The 17,423-nt window shown below is 40.3% G+C and overlaps 1 long non-coding RNA gene across 1 annotated transcript in view; it reads right to left on the minus strand.

Moving 5' to 3' along the window:
• The window catches only part of LOC309610902, a 913,322-nt gene extending 909,844 nt beyond the window's left edge, over positions 1-3,478 (minus strand). Inside the window, exon 1 of the long non-coding RNA XR_014234220.1 lies at positions 3,063-3,478. This is a non-coding gene — a long non-coding RNA (uncharacterized lncRNA). The remainder of the gene's footprint in view (positions 1-3,062) is intronic.
• Positions 3,479-17,423: the final 13,945 nt, after the last annotated feature.

The raw sequence follows: 17,423 nt of genomic DNA on the forward strand, positions 1-17,423 counted from the left end.
CACTTCTCCACGTCAGTCTCCACAAACATCAGATGGTGCCTAGTGGCAGCTAGTCTGACACTGACTGCGTCTTCCCCTGTTTGTGCTGATGTTTACACAAGGTTTGGTGTCAGCATCTGGGTTGCGTGAGGATAAAGGGACAGCTCTCTGACCCATGACCTTCTCCTGAGTTCCTGAACAGGTGGGACAATTTGGGTTTGCCAAGTGGAGGATATGGAACATTGGGGAGAGAAAGCCCCTAGCTAAGGAAGGAATTGCAGTGAGCTGCTTCTCTTTCCTGGCTAGCTGAGCTGAATGAGCTCTAAAGCTGGTGTTCTTTTGGAATGGACTGTGGGTAGTAGTCAAAGAAGAAAATCAAATCTTTAGGCAGAAAGGGAGAAGACAAGGCTATATGAGAAGGATATCTGATTAGGAAAGAAACATGAAAAAGATTCAGAATAGGAAATTTAATATAGAATAACTTCGATGGTCGTTTAAGTGTGGTGGTATTGCCTATAGAATACATTTCAAGTTAGTGGTAGATTGCATTGATTTTTAAGAATATTCCCAGTTCCAAAAAAAAGAAAAAAAAAATTGGTAACCAAAATGAATTTAGAAGACCAGAGTGAGAGAGCCTGCTAGATATTTACCAAACCTGTTTCTTCTTTTTCCTGAGCTGTAGCTTAGCTGTAGTTCTCAGCTTCCCCCGTGTGGACATGTGACTGATTTCCAGTAAATGAAACAGAAGCATGAGTAACATATGCTAGCTCCCAGCCAAGCCCACTGCTACCTCCCTCAAGATACGCTCTATGATTTTGCCTCCTTCTGATTGGCTGCAAAAGGGATCATCACCCAAGTAACCTTGGAAGCCACAAATTAGAAGGTGATCCCTGTTGATCATCACTTGGAAGTGAGGTGCCTGCTGATTAGGAATGCCCTGTTTGGACATGGCATAAGCAAGAAGTAAGCTTCTCTTGGGTTTGAAGCTTTACTCATTTTGGAGGTTGTTACAGCCGCTCAACCAGTACAACTTTAACTAATACTGTAACTAAACAAACCTTGAAATTTTTCACATTGGAAAGTCACTCATGTTTTTCTGGCAGTTTTGGCTCTATCAGAGCCAACCACAAGCACTACCTAGGATAGCACCCAGCTACACCACCATGGTGCAAATTAAGATTTATCTAACTAAGAAGACAGAAATAGAATATCAATGAAATATTTTTCTTTCCTGATATATGCAGACTGACTTGAGGCCTTAATGGCAGTGCATCGTAGACTGTAACTCTTTAGGTTACAGGGACCTGAACATTCAGGAATTACCTAGACAATGTCAGTTTTTTTCATTATCCTGCATTTCTCAGGGGAAAGTGCCTCATTCCTTAAGGCAGTGCTTCATAAGAGAAAAAAAAAATTGCTCTTGGAACAGTTTTGCCTGTTAATCCAGACTTGTTTTTACCCTGCCTGAGAGGGAAGCTCCTTCTGCACCCAGCTGCGCTGTCTCTTGCCAGCTTGCAATCTTGGCCATTCAGGTGATGCAGAAAGAGAGGTCTGTGCTTTCCTAGGTAATCTGGGTGATACGAGGCAAGTAGCTACATCTGAAGACTCAGCAGAGACGATAGAGAATCATCTCTACAGTGGCCCGTATGCTTCAGTGCTTCTTCCAAAGCGAGCAGGGAGCCACAGAGACAGTGTTTCCAATGATGCCTCAAGGTAATGAAAGGACAGAAGTGGCTCCCTCGAGAACTCAAAGTGAGCAAAAAATTGAAGAGAGCAGAAGGGCTTCCCATAAAGGTTCTTGTCTAGCTTTAGACATGCGCAGACTCCTAGGCAGAATACAAAACATCCAAGATTTTGGGCTCAGAAGTAAATTTCCCAGAGGTGGTGAGGCTGTTGAATCACTCTCCTTGACTTCAGCAAGCGGATTCCTCTCATCCTCAACAGCCAGTAGATCTCAAGTGTTTAGGACTGTCCTCTCCCTTCTGTGCTTTGTCTGTACTCTGGCTTTCAATATCTTGGCTCCCCTGAATAACATTGAGGCATGCCAGAGTATACATACTCCTATATATATGTGTGTGTGTATGTAAAGGGCTAATACTAAATTCCAAGGCAGAACACATAAAAAGTAACAAAGGAAACAAACATATATAAATAAATTTCCAGTGTTATCAGAGATAGAGTTCTGCAGGCTTGAATGGTTTGTGCTCTTCTCTTTTTGTTTGCTAGGGTAACTGGACTAAAAGCTGCTTCACTTGGAAGGCAGCTTCACCTTTTGAGCCTTCTGGGGGCCTCCGCATGATGCTTACCCACTGGTCTATTGCTTTCCCAGGCAGGGTCAAGAGAAAGGTCCTGTTTAACAATGCCTACATAAAGCCCTTTTCTCATTTGTAGAATCTTCTTTATTCTAAGTGTAAGTTGCAAGAATGTTTTACTAATTTTCAGGAGTTAACTATGCTCTGAGTCATTAAAAACTTATCCATTTCCAAACTTTTTTTTTTTTTGGATCAGATCGTATGTCCCAGGAAAGAAAAATCTCGGTTATGAAAAACTGGTTAAAGTTTCCTTTGTAGACCAGTATCTGATCATTTTTGTAAATATTCCTTTGATATCTAAAAATATATAGTCTCTAGTTTTTGAGTATATATATTTTTATTTATTTATTAACATCTTTATTGGAGTATAATTGCTTTACAATCTTGTGTTAGATTCTGCTGTATTACAAAGTGAATCAGCTGTATGTATACATATATCCCCATATCCCCTCCCTCTTGCATCTCCCTCCCACCCTCCCTATCCCACGCCTCTAGTGGGGCACAAAGCACCGAGCTGATCTCCCTGTGCTATGCAGTTGCTTCCCACTAGCTAGCTATTTTACATTTGGTAGTGTACATATGTCAAGGCTACTCTCTCACTTCATCCCAGCTTACCCTTCCCCCTCCCCCTCCCCGTGTCCTCAAGTCCATGCTCTACGTCTGCGTCTTTATTCCTGTCCTGTCCCTAGGTTCTTCAGAACCATTTGTTTTTTTTTTTAGATTCCATATATATATGTGTTAGCATACGGTATTTGTTTTTCTCTTTCTGACTTAACTTCACGATGAGTATATATTTATTAACTTCAGCTTATCAATTGAATTATTCTATTCCTTTATGTTAATGATTTTTTCCTATTTCCCTACTGAATGTTTAAATTCATAAACCATATTATTGCTAAGACTCAGAGATGCCTTATGTGCTTTCATTGAAGCTCTTTAGGTTCTCGTATCAGTTTGGGGCTCACATCTTGCGCATGTTCTCTTTGGGTCCAGATGCTGCTGTCCTCAGACTGTGGCTACACGCTGGACTATGGGAGGTGGGAGCGTGCACCCTGTCACCACTTTGTAGACACTGGAGGAAGCCTCATGGCCCCCGAGTATCCTCTGCTGCCAAGGCCACCCCCTCCCAAACTCAGGGACACATTCATGCATAGCTCCTTAGAGCTGGGGAGACCTCCTCCCTAAGAATCATGTGACCTGGTGTTGCCAGGGACCATGGGTCTCCTCCAGCCAAGCTCGCTCCAGCAGACTGGTCATTTGGATCCACCTCCATCCTGAGCTTCCTTGTGGCTCTGAGTGAGAGCATTATGCCCCAGTTCCCTCCACTCAGACTTCAGAAGAGTCCGAGGCCTCACTCCCAAACTCCAGGTCAGGTCCCTCTCAGAGACAAATCAGAAGTCATCCCAATGATGGGACGGGAGGGCAGAGGGCCGCCATTTAGTCCCATCCTCCTCAGCTCCACTTTCTGTCCCTGGGACACGCTCTTCCCTTGGACAGTTGGCTGGAGGGGCTCTAGACCATTCAATGACCTTACCATCTACCATGCAGGAATTAGACCCCGTTGTTAACAGAAGGGTCATTCTGCATGAGGAAGGAAGCATTTCACTTTTCCTCTCTCCAGGCTCCCGCCCGCCATCATTCAGAGTATCAGCTGCAGACAGTCCTTTAAGTCATAGAGACAAACTTCTCACCTTGGAGAAACTTACTGGGATGAGAAAAGAATTTATGGTGATGACTGTGGCTTTCCAGGGCTTTCTGAATATGTAGAGTCCATCAACAAGCTTAAATTTCTCTTTGTTCTGTTACAGTGTTCTGAAATCAGTGATTTGCTAAGGGGGTGAAACTGTGTATATGTCACAGAACCTCCTTGCTTATGTCACACACGGATGAAAAACTCTTCTCCTGATCATAATATTACTCCAGAATGTCATTTGATAATACAGGAAGTTCATAAGCCATTAGGATAATGATTCCTAACATGACTTGTCAGTAAAATATGGAAATCATTTCGTATTACCCATTTACATTAATTTTATCTTACATTTATTTAGTCAGCAGCAAAGACTTTCAGAGGTGATTGTTTCCCGCTGATTAATTCCCAGTTCTAACAGATCACTAGATGATATACGGTAATATTTTCTTAACAGTGTATTTTTATGGAAAGAAAGATTTATATCTCAGCTGACTCATTTAGGTGGTCTCATAAATGTGAAGGAAATGGCTGTACATTTTGTCACTGGTCCAGTGATACTTATCCTGAGATACCCAGAGACACTCACCACCAGGGTTACCTATGAGTAGAGGGACTCTTTCTCGAGCGTCCGTTATAACTCGTTGACCTCCCTTGGCCCTCTCCCTTTGATGCTGCCCCTATTCTCCTTCACCACTCACTCTGGGCTCAGGATTTACCTGTGCTTCCACACACCCCGACAGTAGCATCTGAATTGCTGCCCAGTTTCTTAAGGTGCAGATGTCCCATAACCCTTTCTCCCAAGTACCTAGTGAATTAGGTCAGTTTTGGATACCAGAGTACCTCTGCTGAACTTACTCAAGAGTTCTTCTAACCAGATATTGTAAACTAATTGGAGTTGATAGATGGTGGTTCATGCATATATTACCCCTCTCAACAGTACTTTCTTTGCTTAGCTTCAACAGAGAAAATCCTAGGATAACTGTAAGCGTTGATGACTGGTATGAATGTATTTGTGTGTAGAGGTGCAGACAGTGAAGGAAAGGGGAATAGAAGCATTTGGGGGGTCTTCTCCAAATCTCTCAGTTTCTGTTTATCAGCTTCTTTGAACGTTTGGAGTTGTGAGTAGGTCTTGTTTTCAGGCACTAAGCATCTCATCATCTTTTCTAAGGTTGTGGTTTTTTTCCTTTGGTAATGAAGTAACTGCACCATAATGATGTTTCCCTTTCCACAGTTCTGACACATCACTAGCTTTGCTCATTGTATTTACTGTGTCCATTGTAGCAACAGGAAAACATGAGAATCTACCACTGATAGTCCTGAGAGTTGAAAGGTTTTTGAAGTGGGAGTCCATGAGTAAGAACCCCAATCCCATTCACTCACTCACAAATATAAAGAAACTTTTTTTTGTTTATCTTGATACAGAAAACAGCAACAGTAAAAACTGGTGCATTGTGGGGACTTTCACCCACTCTACAAAAGCTATCACTTCTCACTCTACGTAGCCACACTCAGCCATGCAAAGAAGGCATTTCCCCCTTTCCCAAGAGAAAAGAGGCAATTTTAGAAATAGAAAGAAGAGATGATAGGGATACAGTGGGGGAAAAAAAGTCACTCCCTTTCCCTTCTTCCCTGTCTTTTTCTCTAACAATCAGTATAAATGCTGAAAAACAAAACAAAACAACCTAAACTTTTACAAGGAGGAATTCACAATTCTCAGGCATGTATCTCTGGTCAGGCAGACATTCTATCTCATTCTAAGCAAGAGTGGCACCCTTAGGAGATAAGAATTGGATAGGAGGATAGGATTATGCAAAAGATCGAAGGCCAAAAGAGGAGCATTGAAATGTAGTAGGTAATCCTAAACAGATGTTGTTAGGATCAAGATCATGCTCTTATTTCTCAAGCAGAGAAAGGGCCCAGAGTCCGCCGTGCTTTGATGGATCCCAAGTGGCAATCCACATTGCTGTGACACTGATGACATACACAGAACTTAAGATGGCATTCCCAAAAGGCTGTCAGACATAAGTGGTTACAGACAACCTAGCTCTAAGTAGATAAGGAAATATTTAGCATGCTTCTCCCTAATTCTTATGAGGGAAAAAGCTATGTATTTACTTACTTAATGGTTGGCTGGAGTAAATATACTTAATACATAATTATAATGCTAAACTGTCAATTAAATGTGACAAATACTTCTTTGTTAGAATTGTTCTGGAACACAAGGTAACCCCAACTGTCACTGAACAATCGTATGAAACTCCTCATGCAAAGATGGTTTTCCCTTCAAGGCCTCTCACATGTTATAGTGAAATTCCAAGGGGCTTTATCAGTTAATTGGAAAGCAAATACTGACAATCCCTTCATGCACAATACTTACAACTTAGCCGTGATAACACGGAAGCAAAAAGGAAAAAAATGTTTGCTGAAATTGAGTTCAACGCCTAATGTGACTATGACTCACTCTTGATGGATAATAAGGAAAAAAAGTCACATGGAGGAAAGTAGAATAACGGAAATTGTTCCCCAGAGGCTGCCAGGTAAATGTCCACTGACCCCTGAGACGTGGCTTGACCTTGGTAGGGAAATGATATTTTGAAATAAATGACTGTTGACCTCTCTGAGTTCTCTTCTGTGACAGTCTGCCTGTTAGCTCTACACTCAGTGTCCAGGGATTTGTTTCATATTAAAACATTGATGGGATTGGCTACAGTGAAGGATAAGTATTTACTTTTAAAAATAATTTTATTTTTCAAAACGTCCATGTACCAATTTGCCATTCATGTGAAATACTAGGCAGCAAAAGTGAGTAAATTCTGAGGTGACTGAAGTATAAGGACTGGTTTCTGACTAGAACTTTTCTCTTTTTTCAACATTGCCAGATAGGCGGTCCACTGGTGCCCACCACACTCAGCTTCTGACTTCAGACATAAGTGACAACTTCCTCCCTGAATTCTCGGGCACTTACATGATTTTAATAGAACAATAGATTTTTTTGAAGATAATGGTTGGCTCATATTCATTTTTGTGTCCCTATAGCACAAGTTAAATACCTTATACATAGTTAGTACTCAATAAATATTTGTTGAGAGAATGAATGAATAAATGCATGAATATGTATCCAGAAAATATTCCACCAAGATTGATACCAAAAAAGACAATAAAATAGCAATCAAATGACAATGAAATCACAATAAAATTACAAAGAAAATGTTACGCTAATTGACACATCCTTTAGTTTTCTCACGATGGTACTCAGAATAGATTGCGAGTAAATATGCACCTTCATTACTGGGTGTCTTAATTTTTTGTGTCCGTGTCAGTGCCTTCATTGTTTTCATTAAATAACTTTATAGTGTGTGCTGAAATGGTATACCATGATACATTGTGGCTAGAAATGCCTTTGTTTTCTGTTAGAGTGGGCAAATCTCTTCTGTAGTAGAACACTGTCAGTTTTGGTTTTTTTCCTTGGGATGGGGGGGAGTGGGGTGGAGATTTTCTTTGTATTTTTTAAATTGAGGTAGAGTTGATGTACAATGTTATATAAGTTTCAGGTGTACAACATAGTAATTTATAAGTTTTAAAGTTTATACTCCATTTATAGTTATTATAAAATATTGGCTATATTCCCTATGCTGTACAATATATCCTTGAGCTTATTTATTTTATACGTAGTAGTAGTTTGTACCTCTTAATCCCCTCCCCCTATCTTGCCCCTCCCCCTTTCCTCGCCTCACTGGTGACCACTAGTTTGTTCTCTGTATCTGTGAGTCTGTTTCTTTTTGTTGTATTCACTAGTTTTTAAAATTTTTTTAGATTCCACATATAAGTGATATCATACAGTATTTGTCTTTCTCTGACTTTTAATTTTTTTAATTTAAAGCCAAAATCTATTTGCACAAATAGACCGTTCCAGGTTCTAGCATGTGTGGATTCATCATAGTGAGTTCTACGATTGCCAAAAAAAATTAGGATATCCAGCTAAATTTAAATTTCTAATAAACAATATATAATTTTTTGATGTAAAAAACTTTTTAGTGTAAGAATATCCCCAGTATTGCATAGGTCACACTTCTATTAAAAACATTTATACTAAACATTATCTATTATTTACCTGAATTATAAATTTACATTTACTAGAAAAATTTTCATTGCTTATTTGAAATTCAGATTCAACTGTGCCTCCTGTATTTTTATTTGCTAAAGCTGGCAACCCGAGTAGGGACTAAAAATCAAAGGAGAACCAAGTAGGAAACCTCTGCCACAGGAAGAGCAACGTGAAACTCTGCTTGCTTAAGTCTGACAACACGTTTACGTTTGTTGGATGTCTGCTTTTCCTGAAGAAAGCTCCAGGAGACGCACTCTTTGCGTGCCCTACTGCTCCCAGAGCTGCACTGATGTGGGCAAATCTTTAAGTAGAACTCACTTGGCAGTGGCTCTTGTAGCATCCTTGAGGAGGAGAGCAGTGAAGCAGATACCTAGGTCTGCAGTAAGCAAGTTTTTTGCCTCCCTGCACTTTTCTTTCTATAGGTCTTTTTATAGGAAGTTATTTTAAATGGATCAGGTAAGAAGGAACCAGATGTTCCAATTGAATAAAACGTTTTTTTCAAATTAAAGTCCCCCATATCGTAATCTGGGAGCAATAAGGCAGGTCTTTTTTTAGTCAGTTTCAGAAAGGACAGGCTTGGGAGACAATCTCTGTAGGATAAAGAAGAGGAAAGGACAAATCTAGAAAGGGCATTGGAGGGAACGTCGAGAAGGCTGTATGGAGGAAGGGTCTTAGAGCTGTCCAGCCCTGGGTCCTAGTCATGGTTTGCTTAGTTGCTGCATGTCTTCTAGCAAGTCACCTCAATTTTGTTCCTTGTAAAATAACAAAAATTGCTTATCCTTCAGGATATTTATGGATATTAAATGAGCTTAACTCTTTCTTGTCTTATGGGAAGTGCTCAGTCAGTAGTGTGGGTAGTGATTTCTGGTTATTTTATTTTTTTAATTTTTTTTTATTACAGTAGGATGAGCAAATACCTCTTGGTGACGGTCAACTTCCTGTCCTCCGGGTTAAGATAACTCATGCTTACATTCACTTTTCTTAATTTCAGTGGCTAAAGGCCTTTTGCTTTGTTATTTTCTAATACTCATAGCACCCAGTTGTACTCGGCAACCTGACCCTAAGAGTGAAAGCACAGATATCATCAAGCAAAGAGTGTCTTTAGAGTTAGAGGAGGAAATAAGGGCAGAGCCAAAGCAGAAATTATAAATTCAGACTAAGAAAATGAATGCTTAAGATTTTAGAGAAAAGATCATTTGATTTCTAGAAGTTACATGCATTAAAAGATAACCACTTGTACAACCAAGCTGACAATGCCCTTCCTCCTCTCATGTATCACAAATACTGGGAAGACTAGTTGAAAGACCAGTGCAACCCATCTCTCTCTTAGAGACAGTGAACAGCACATTGCTGCATTCAAGTAGATAAAGGATACCGCAGACCCCTCTATATAGGGATTCTAAGCTTGTTTTCAAATTTTTGCCACAGACCCTTGAGGAAACATTGCAGGTAGAGAATTTTCATCCTTCCTCTCATTTTTACGTTTCTTTACTCCCTTCTTTCCTTCCTTTCTTCCTTTCTTTTTTATTGGTTCATAATATATGCACCTTCTAATCACTACCTTTTCAGATAATCAAAACGACTCCCTTGGCCTCTGATGTAGGATTCATTTGAGCAAAGCACTAAGGATTCTTTGTTTTGCTAGATTCCTATGGCCATTAGGGTTCAGTGGAGCCTTTACCGGTAGACAAAAGGCTTGATCTGTGGCCTTTCTGCTTGGGTAAACTGCTCCTAGAATGCACTCCCTGAAAGGCACTGGAGGAGATTCATGTTACCAAAACCGAATTAACAACAAAAGATTCAGCGAGAGGGTTGCACAGACGAGGGAGATTTTCTGCCACGAAGCTATTGATGGTCCTCCTTTCTGTAATCTTTCTACAGACAAAGCAAATGGCTTTGCCTAACCACCGCTCTGCCTACTGATCTTATTGTGAACCAAAAGATGGTCTGCATGTTGTCGCCCCGAGAGTGATGATCTCAAAGCCTGCTTTCTCCTCACTGACTCTAATGAGCTCTCTAACGACGGCATGGCTTTCATTACACCCCTTTGGTTCTGCCGCTGAGAAATGAATTTAAGCAACAGTTATTCAAGAACCCTGGCATTTATCGATGGGATAAACACAAGCCTGAGATTTGGTTGTGTTCCTCCCAAGCCTGCCAGCTCCCATTTTTGCTTATCAGTCAGCCAGCCTGGTTTGCCTCCCACCTGATGGAGGGTGATGGTGCGGTTGCGGTCTTGCTCTGTAAAGGCAGGCAGCGAAGGGCTTCTCACGTGGTTCTGATGCATAGTGAGATTTGAGGACCACTCTTGTAGGTGAAGGGGGTCAGAATATGCCACCCCAACTATGACCCTTGGGCAGATGGATTATTTTGTGATGAAGGCCATTGAGACTCAGCAGATACAGAAAGAGGTTTCCACACTCTCCTTATCTGCTTAAAAGAAGGGTATAAAATTCCCTTTGAGGAAGTTATCCCCTCCATGCCATACCAGGGAGAGAAAAGTGACTCATCCTAGAAGCTGGGGAGTCAACACCAAAGATGAGTTTGCATAAACAGACTTTACTAAAATAGCCCTTATTTTCCATTAGTTCCCCCATATATTTCCAAGTCACTTCCCCACAATTTATCAGCCCTGGAGTCCAAACCCTCTTTCCTTTGTTAAAAGGGTATATATATGTCCCTGAGACTGTTTCTTTGAGTTACACTTCTTTTCTGTGAACTCCTGTGCACATAAACATTAATAAAATTTGAGTGCCTAATCTGTCTTTTGCTAGTTTAATTTGCAGACTCCCAGAAACTACACTTAAGAGGATAGAGGAAGGTTTTTCTTCCCTGACACAGGGATGCAATACAAAAATATGATTTGATTCAATGTTAGGAACAAAGTTGTCACAACTGAGAACTGGGTGCTATGGACTGAATCGTGTTCCCCCAAAATTCATATGTTGGAGACCTAACTTCCAATGAGATGGTATTTGGAAATGGGACCTTTGTGAGAGGTAAGGTGAGATCATGAGAGTAGCGCCCTCATGGTGGGATGAGTGCCCTTATAAGAAAAGAACAAAGAGATTGTACACCCCACCTCTCTCTCTCTCTCTCCTTCCCTCCCTTCCCCCCTCTCTCCCTCCCTCACTTCCAGCCATGTGAGGATACAGCAAGAAAAAAAGCCATCTACAAGGCAGGAAGAGAGTTCTCACCAGAACTGGACGATGCTGGCACCCTGATCTTAGACTTCCCAGCCCCTAGAACTGTGAGAAATAAATGTCTGTTGTTTAAGCCACCAGGTGTATGATATTTTGTTAGAGGCGCCCAAGCTGATTAATACACTGACCCAAAATGTAACTGTTTGATTTATGAGATTATGGTAACTTCTTCCCAGCGTACTTGACATTGATGAGACTTGACAAACACTGGCTAGCAGCTTTAGCATTGCGTAAGGATATAGACCAAAATGTTTTCCAACTTTAGAACGTCTGGACAGCTGCTAAGGCATGTGAGGCCTTGGGCAAAATATTTTTTTTGCGAGGTCCCTGCCTATATAACCAGTTTCATTTAAAAAATCATTATAAGATTGCGAATTCTATCAAACATTTAGAGAAGAGCTAACACCTATCCTTCTCAAACTCTTCCAAAATATAGCAGAGGGAGGAACACTCCCAAACTCATTCTACGAGGCCACCATCACCCTCATACCAAAACCAGACAAAGATGTCACAAAGAAAGAAAACTACAGGCCAATATCACTGATGAACATAGATGCAAAAATCCTCAACACAATACTAGCAAACAGAATCCAAGAGCACATTAAAAGGATCATACACTATGACCAAGTGGGGTTTATCCCAGGAATGCAAGGATTCTTCAATATATGCAAATCAATCAACGTGATATACCATATTAACAAACTGAAGGAGAAAAACCATATGATCATCTCAATAGATGCAGAAAAAGCTTTTGACAAAATTCAGCACCCATTTATGATAAAAACTCTCCAGAAAGTAGGCATAGAGGGAACTTTCCTCCACATAATAAAGGCCATATATGACAAACCCACAGCCAACATTGTCCTCAATGGTGAAAAACTGAAACCATTTCCACTAAGATCAGGAACAAGACAAGGTTGCCCACTCTCACCACTATTATTCAACATAGTTTTGGAAGTTTTAGCCACAGCAGTTAGAGAAGAAAAAGAAATAAAAGGAATCCAAATTGGAAAAGAAGAAGTAAAGCTATCACTGTTTGCAGATGACATGATACTATACATAGAGAATCCTAAAGATGCTACCAGAAAACTACTAGAGATAATCAATGCATTTGGTAAAGTAGCAGGATACAAAATTAATGCACAGAAATCTCTTGCATTCCTATACACTAATGATGAAAAATCTGAAAGTGAAATTAAGAAAACACTCCCATTTACCATTGCAACAAAAAGAATAAAATATCTAGGAATAAACCTACCTAAGGAGACAAAAGACCTGTATGCAGAAAATTGTAAGACACTGATGAAAGAAATTAAAGATGATACAAATAGATGGAGAGATATACCATGTTCTTGGATTGGAAGAATCAACATTGTGAAAATGACTCTACTACCCAAAGCAATCTACAGATTCAATGCAATCTCTATCAAACTACCACTGGCATTTTTCACAGAATTAGAACAAAAAATTTCATAATTTGTATGGAAACGCAAAAGACCCCAAATAGCCACAGCAATCTTGAGAAAGAAAAACTGAGCTGGAGGAATCAGGCTTCCTGACTTCAGACTATACTACAAAGCTACAGTAATCAAGACAGTATGGTACTGGCAGAAAAACAGAAACAGATCAATGGAACAGGATAGAAAGCCCAGAGATAAACCCGCGCACATATGGTCACCTTATCTTTGATAAAGGAGGCAAGCATATACAGTGGAGAAAAGACAGCCTCTTCAATAAGTGGTGCTGGGAAAATTGGACAACTACATGTAAAAGAATGAAATTAGAACACTTCCTAACACCATACACAAAAATAAACACAAAATGGATTAGAGACCTAAATGTAAGACTGGACACTATAAAACTCTTAGAGGAAAACATAGGCAGAACACTCTTTGACAAAAATCACAGCAAGATCCTTTTTGACCCACCTCCTAGAGAAATGGAAATAAAAACAAAAATAAACGGGACCTAATGAAACTTAAAAGCTTTTGCCCAGCAAAGGAAACCATAAACAAGACGACAAGACAACCCTCAGAATGGGAGAAAATATTTGCAAACGAAGCAACTGACAAAGGATTAATCTCCAAAACATACAAGCAACTCATGCAGCTCAATATCAAAAAACAACCCAATCCAAAAATGGGCAGGAGACCTAAATAGACATTCCTCCAAAGAAGATATACAGATTGCCAACAAACACATGAAAGAATGCTCAACATCATTAATCATTAGAGAAATGCAAATCAAAACTACAATGAGATATCATCTCACACCGGTCAGAATGGCCATCATCAAAAAATCTACAAACAATAAATGCTGGAGAGGGTGTGGAGAAAAGGGAACCCTCTTGCACTGCTGGTAGTAATGTAAATTGATACAGCCACTATGGAGAACAGTATGGAGGTTCCTTAAAAAACTAAAAATAGAACTACCATATGACCCAGCAATCCCACTACTGAGCATATACCCTGAGAAAACCATAATTCAAAAAGAGTCATGTACCAAAGTGTTCATTGCAGCTCTATTTACAGTAGGCAGGACATGGAAGCAACCTAAGTGTCCATCAACAGATGAATGGATAAAGAAGATGTGGCACATATATACAATGGAATATTACTCAGCCATAAAAAGGAATGAAACTGAGTTATTTGTAGTGAGGTGGATGGACCTAGAGACTGTCATACAGAGTGAAGTAAGAAAGAGAAAAACAAATGCCATATGTTAATACATATATATGGAATCTAAAAAAAAAAAATGGTCAGAGGAACCTAGGGGCAAGACGGGAATAAAGATGCAGACCTACTAGGGAATGGACTTGAGGATACGGGGAGTGGGAAGGGTAAGCTGTGACAAAGAGAGTGGCATGGACATATATACACTACTAAACGTAAAGTAGATAGCTAGTGGGAAGCAGCTGCATAGCAGAGGGAGACCAGCTCGGTGCTTTGTGACCACCTAGAGGGGTGGGATAGGGAGGATGGGAGGCAGGGAGATGCAAGAGGGAAGAGATATGGGAACATATGTATATGTAAAACTGATTCACTTTGTTACAAAGCAGAAACTAACACACCATTGTAAAGCAATTATACTCTAATAAAGATGTTAAAAAAATAAAATAAAAAATAAAAATTCATTATAAGATTCATATATGATAGGCATTCACGAAGTATAGGGATTTACTGATGAAGATATAAAATTAAGGGTAGAGAAGAAGTACTTTATGTATTTGCTTGTTATCCATTCCAGTGCATGTGAAATGTCCAGGCACCATCTTTTTATACTCTCTGTTGTCAAACACACTGTCTCCTGGCTAATTCCACGTCTCTCACCATGACAAAAAGTGACCATGCTGTTATTTCTCACAATGCCTTGGTTCCTTAGTATTTGTATTTGAAACAATATAGATTTTTCTTGCCTTTACAGTTCCCTAATGCCATCTATCTAATGTCAACCACATCATTACTCATGATACTGCATTAACCATCGTACCACATGTGAATACTGGCTTCCCATGACTCTGTCCAGCAAGGGCTGTTGCTGGATTTTATGGAAAATGACCACAAAGCAAGGCTTACCTGGCTTATGCAGGAAAATGTGAACAATAATTTGTTTTCTGATCATGTAATATTTACCTATCAGAATTTTACAGTATAAACGTAGAACAATACATCTTCCAACCATTCTTTAGGTTGTAATCACTGCATTCCTAGAATGTGAACTGTTGTCCATATGTCATCACCTGGAGGGACCATGGGCCAGGGACAGTGGGCAGAGTGGGAAGAACAGCCTCATGTGTACAAGCAATGTCCCTTCTTTCTCCAGCACAGCTTAGGGCAACCCAGAGAGAAATACAACAAGCGCATAGATTGGAGACGAGAGAGGACATGGATTGGCAAGGCCAGTTGGCATTGTGGAGCAATGGCCTCAAATGCCCTAGGAAGAGGGCAGCCACCCACAGGACAGCCTATGAGCCTGTGGAAGCTGTAAAGACGGAGGGGCTGCCCTGGGTGCCAGTAGCTAGGAGCACATGGGGTAAAGGATGCCTGATACCACATTACATTCTCAAATGCTGGAGACCGGAGGCCGTGTCGATGTCAGATTATGGATGGCCAGAGTCACAAATGAGCCTACATCCATGGTCCAAGTCTTGGCTTAAATCTGACATGAGGTTCCACAAATCAGCACGTCAGCACTGTTCTGAGGGCCCAATCCCATGTGATTCTGTGAAAGACATATGATGCCAGAGAACCAGAGTGATCTGCTTGCCAAGTGATCCCCTGGAATCCAGGCCTGCCCAAGGACAACCCCATAGATGTGAATCTCAGAGTTCCTCAGGGCATCTGGTCAACCCCATGTGAGGAGGTAGAGGGTTGGAGAGCATCCAGAGAGCATCCTAGAAACCAGAACTGAGGACCATGTGGGTTCTTGTCCAGGCTTGGGGTTCCCCACCCAGGCGGCACTGTCGGCTTTGGCTGGCCCCAGACACCTGAGGGGTCATTAAGTGTGGGGCCCTGGGAAGCCCCCCAGTTGCCTGGATCTAAGTGTAGTACTATAGTCCACTGTAGGATTCTGTGTCTCAATGACACATTGATTGTTTATGTGTGATAGTAAAGTTATCAGAGAATCCTAAGGGAAGGCATGTGGTTCTTTGTTTCTAGTTTTTCAGAAAGAGAGGGTAAGAAAATTAATATGATTTTTTTATATATCAGGTATATATTTTCCCACCTTTGGAACTGGATTTCATAAAGCCAACTGTAACCTCAGTTTTGGGATGAAAATTTCATATTTAAACCACATAGAAAAAACCAACATTTTACATTTTGTTTTGGTTACAGTGACAAAATGCATATTACATGATAGAAGTATATGTACCTTGGTGGTTTGGTAGTGATGGCTTACCAGAATTCAAAATATAAAGGATCAAGAGGGATAATCCAACATGTGGCTATTTTAATAAACTTCATAATAGTATAATTATGGTTGTATATAAAAACACACTGGGTGGTATCTTTTTTTTTTTTTTTTTTATAATCCTAGTGATAGAACTGCTTTTTTAAAATTTATTTATTTATTTATTTTTGGCTGTGTTGGGTCTTCGTTTCTGTGAGGGCTTTCTCTAGTTGCGGCAAGCGGGGACCACTCTTCATTGCGGTGCGCGGGCCTCTCACTGTCGTGGCCTCTCTTGTTGCGGAGCACAGGCTCCAGACGCGCAGGCTCAGTAGTTGTGGCTCACGGGCCTAGTTGCTCCGCGGCATGTGGGATTTTCCCAGACCAGGGCTCGAACCTGTGTCCCCTGCATTAGCAGGCAGATTCTCAACCACTGCGCCACCAGGGAAGCCCACTGGATGATATCTTAATCTTATTTTTCCCTCAGACTTATTGATCTCTTAAAATCATTCTCTCATATTTAAAAATTAAAAAGTACTAAATCAGATTCCCAGAAGTAATAATTTCACAGTTAATCTGAATCCTCCTACAGTTCATCTAATCATTATTTGATCAAATCTAACTCTTACAGAGTTATTGTCTCATAGGAGTGAAAACGTTAACGATTTTCCTTTCGAAGTGAACTCACTTATTAATGAATCACACCTGCTGGTAGGAAGAATTTTCTCATCGGCATCCATGGTGTTTCTTCTTTACTTTTTTCTTATTTGCGCAACCGTTCACAACGGAGGGATGCTTAGAACAAAGACGATGGGGAGATGACTTAAAACCCAATAAACAGTTATTAATACAAAATAGATACAAGATATTGGGAGAGCAATTTGCCAATCTGCATCTAAATCCAAGCTCAATAACCTAACAAGAACAAATGAAACTCACTAATCCAAGAAAGGTACACGAGAATTGGAAAAGGACTTAATAGAAGCTATTAGGCATTTCATGTGCATTATCAAAATTACTTGCTCTAGTGTCAACCTAAGTACATTTCACTTCAAAGAACAAACAAATCAATAAATATTTATTCATGCCTACTATGTTTGGACAAGACAGTAAGCTGAGTTAGGGGGATACCAAAATTAGTTAGTCATATCTAATTTATTTAACTGAATTTACTGAATAGTTTACTTAATCACTGAAATGTCTGTCTAGACTTCAGACTATTAGGTTTTAAAAACAACTTAAGG

This window comes from Balaenoptera borealis (assembly GCF_965194805.1).
Source record: "Balaenoptera borealis genome assembly, chromosome: 14".
Lineage (NCBI taxonomy): Eukaryota > Metazoa > Chordata > Mammalia > Artiodactyla > Balaenopteridae > Balaenoptera > Balaenoptera borealis.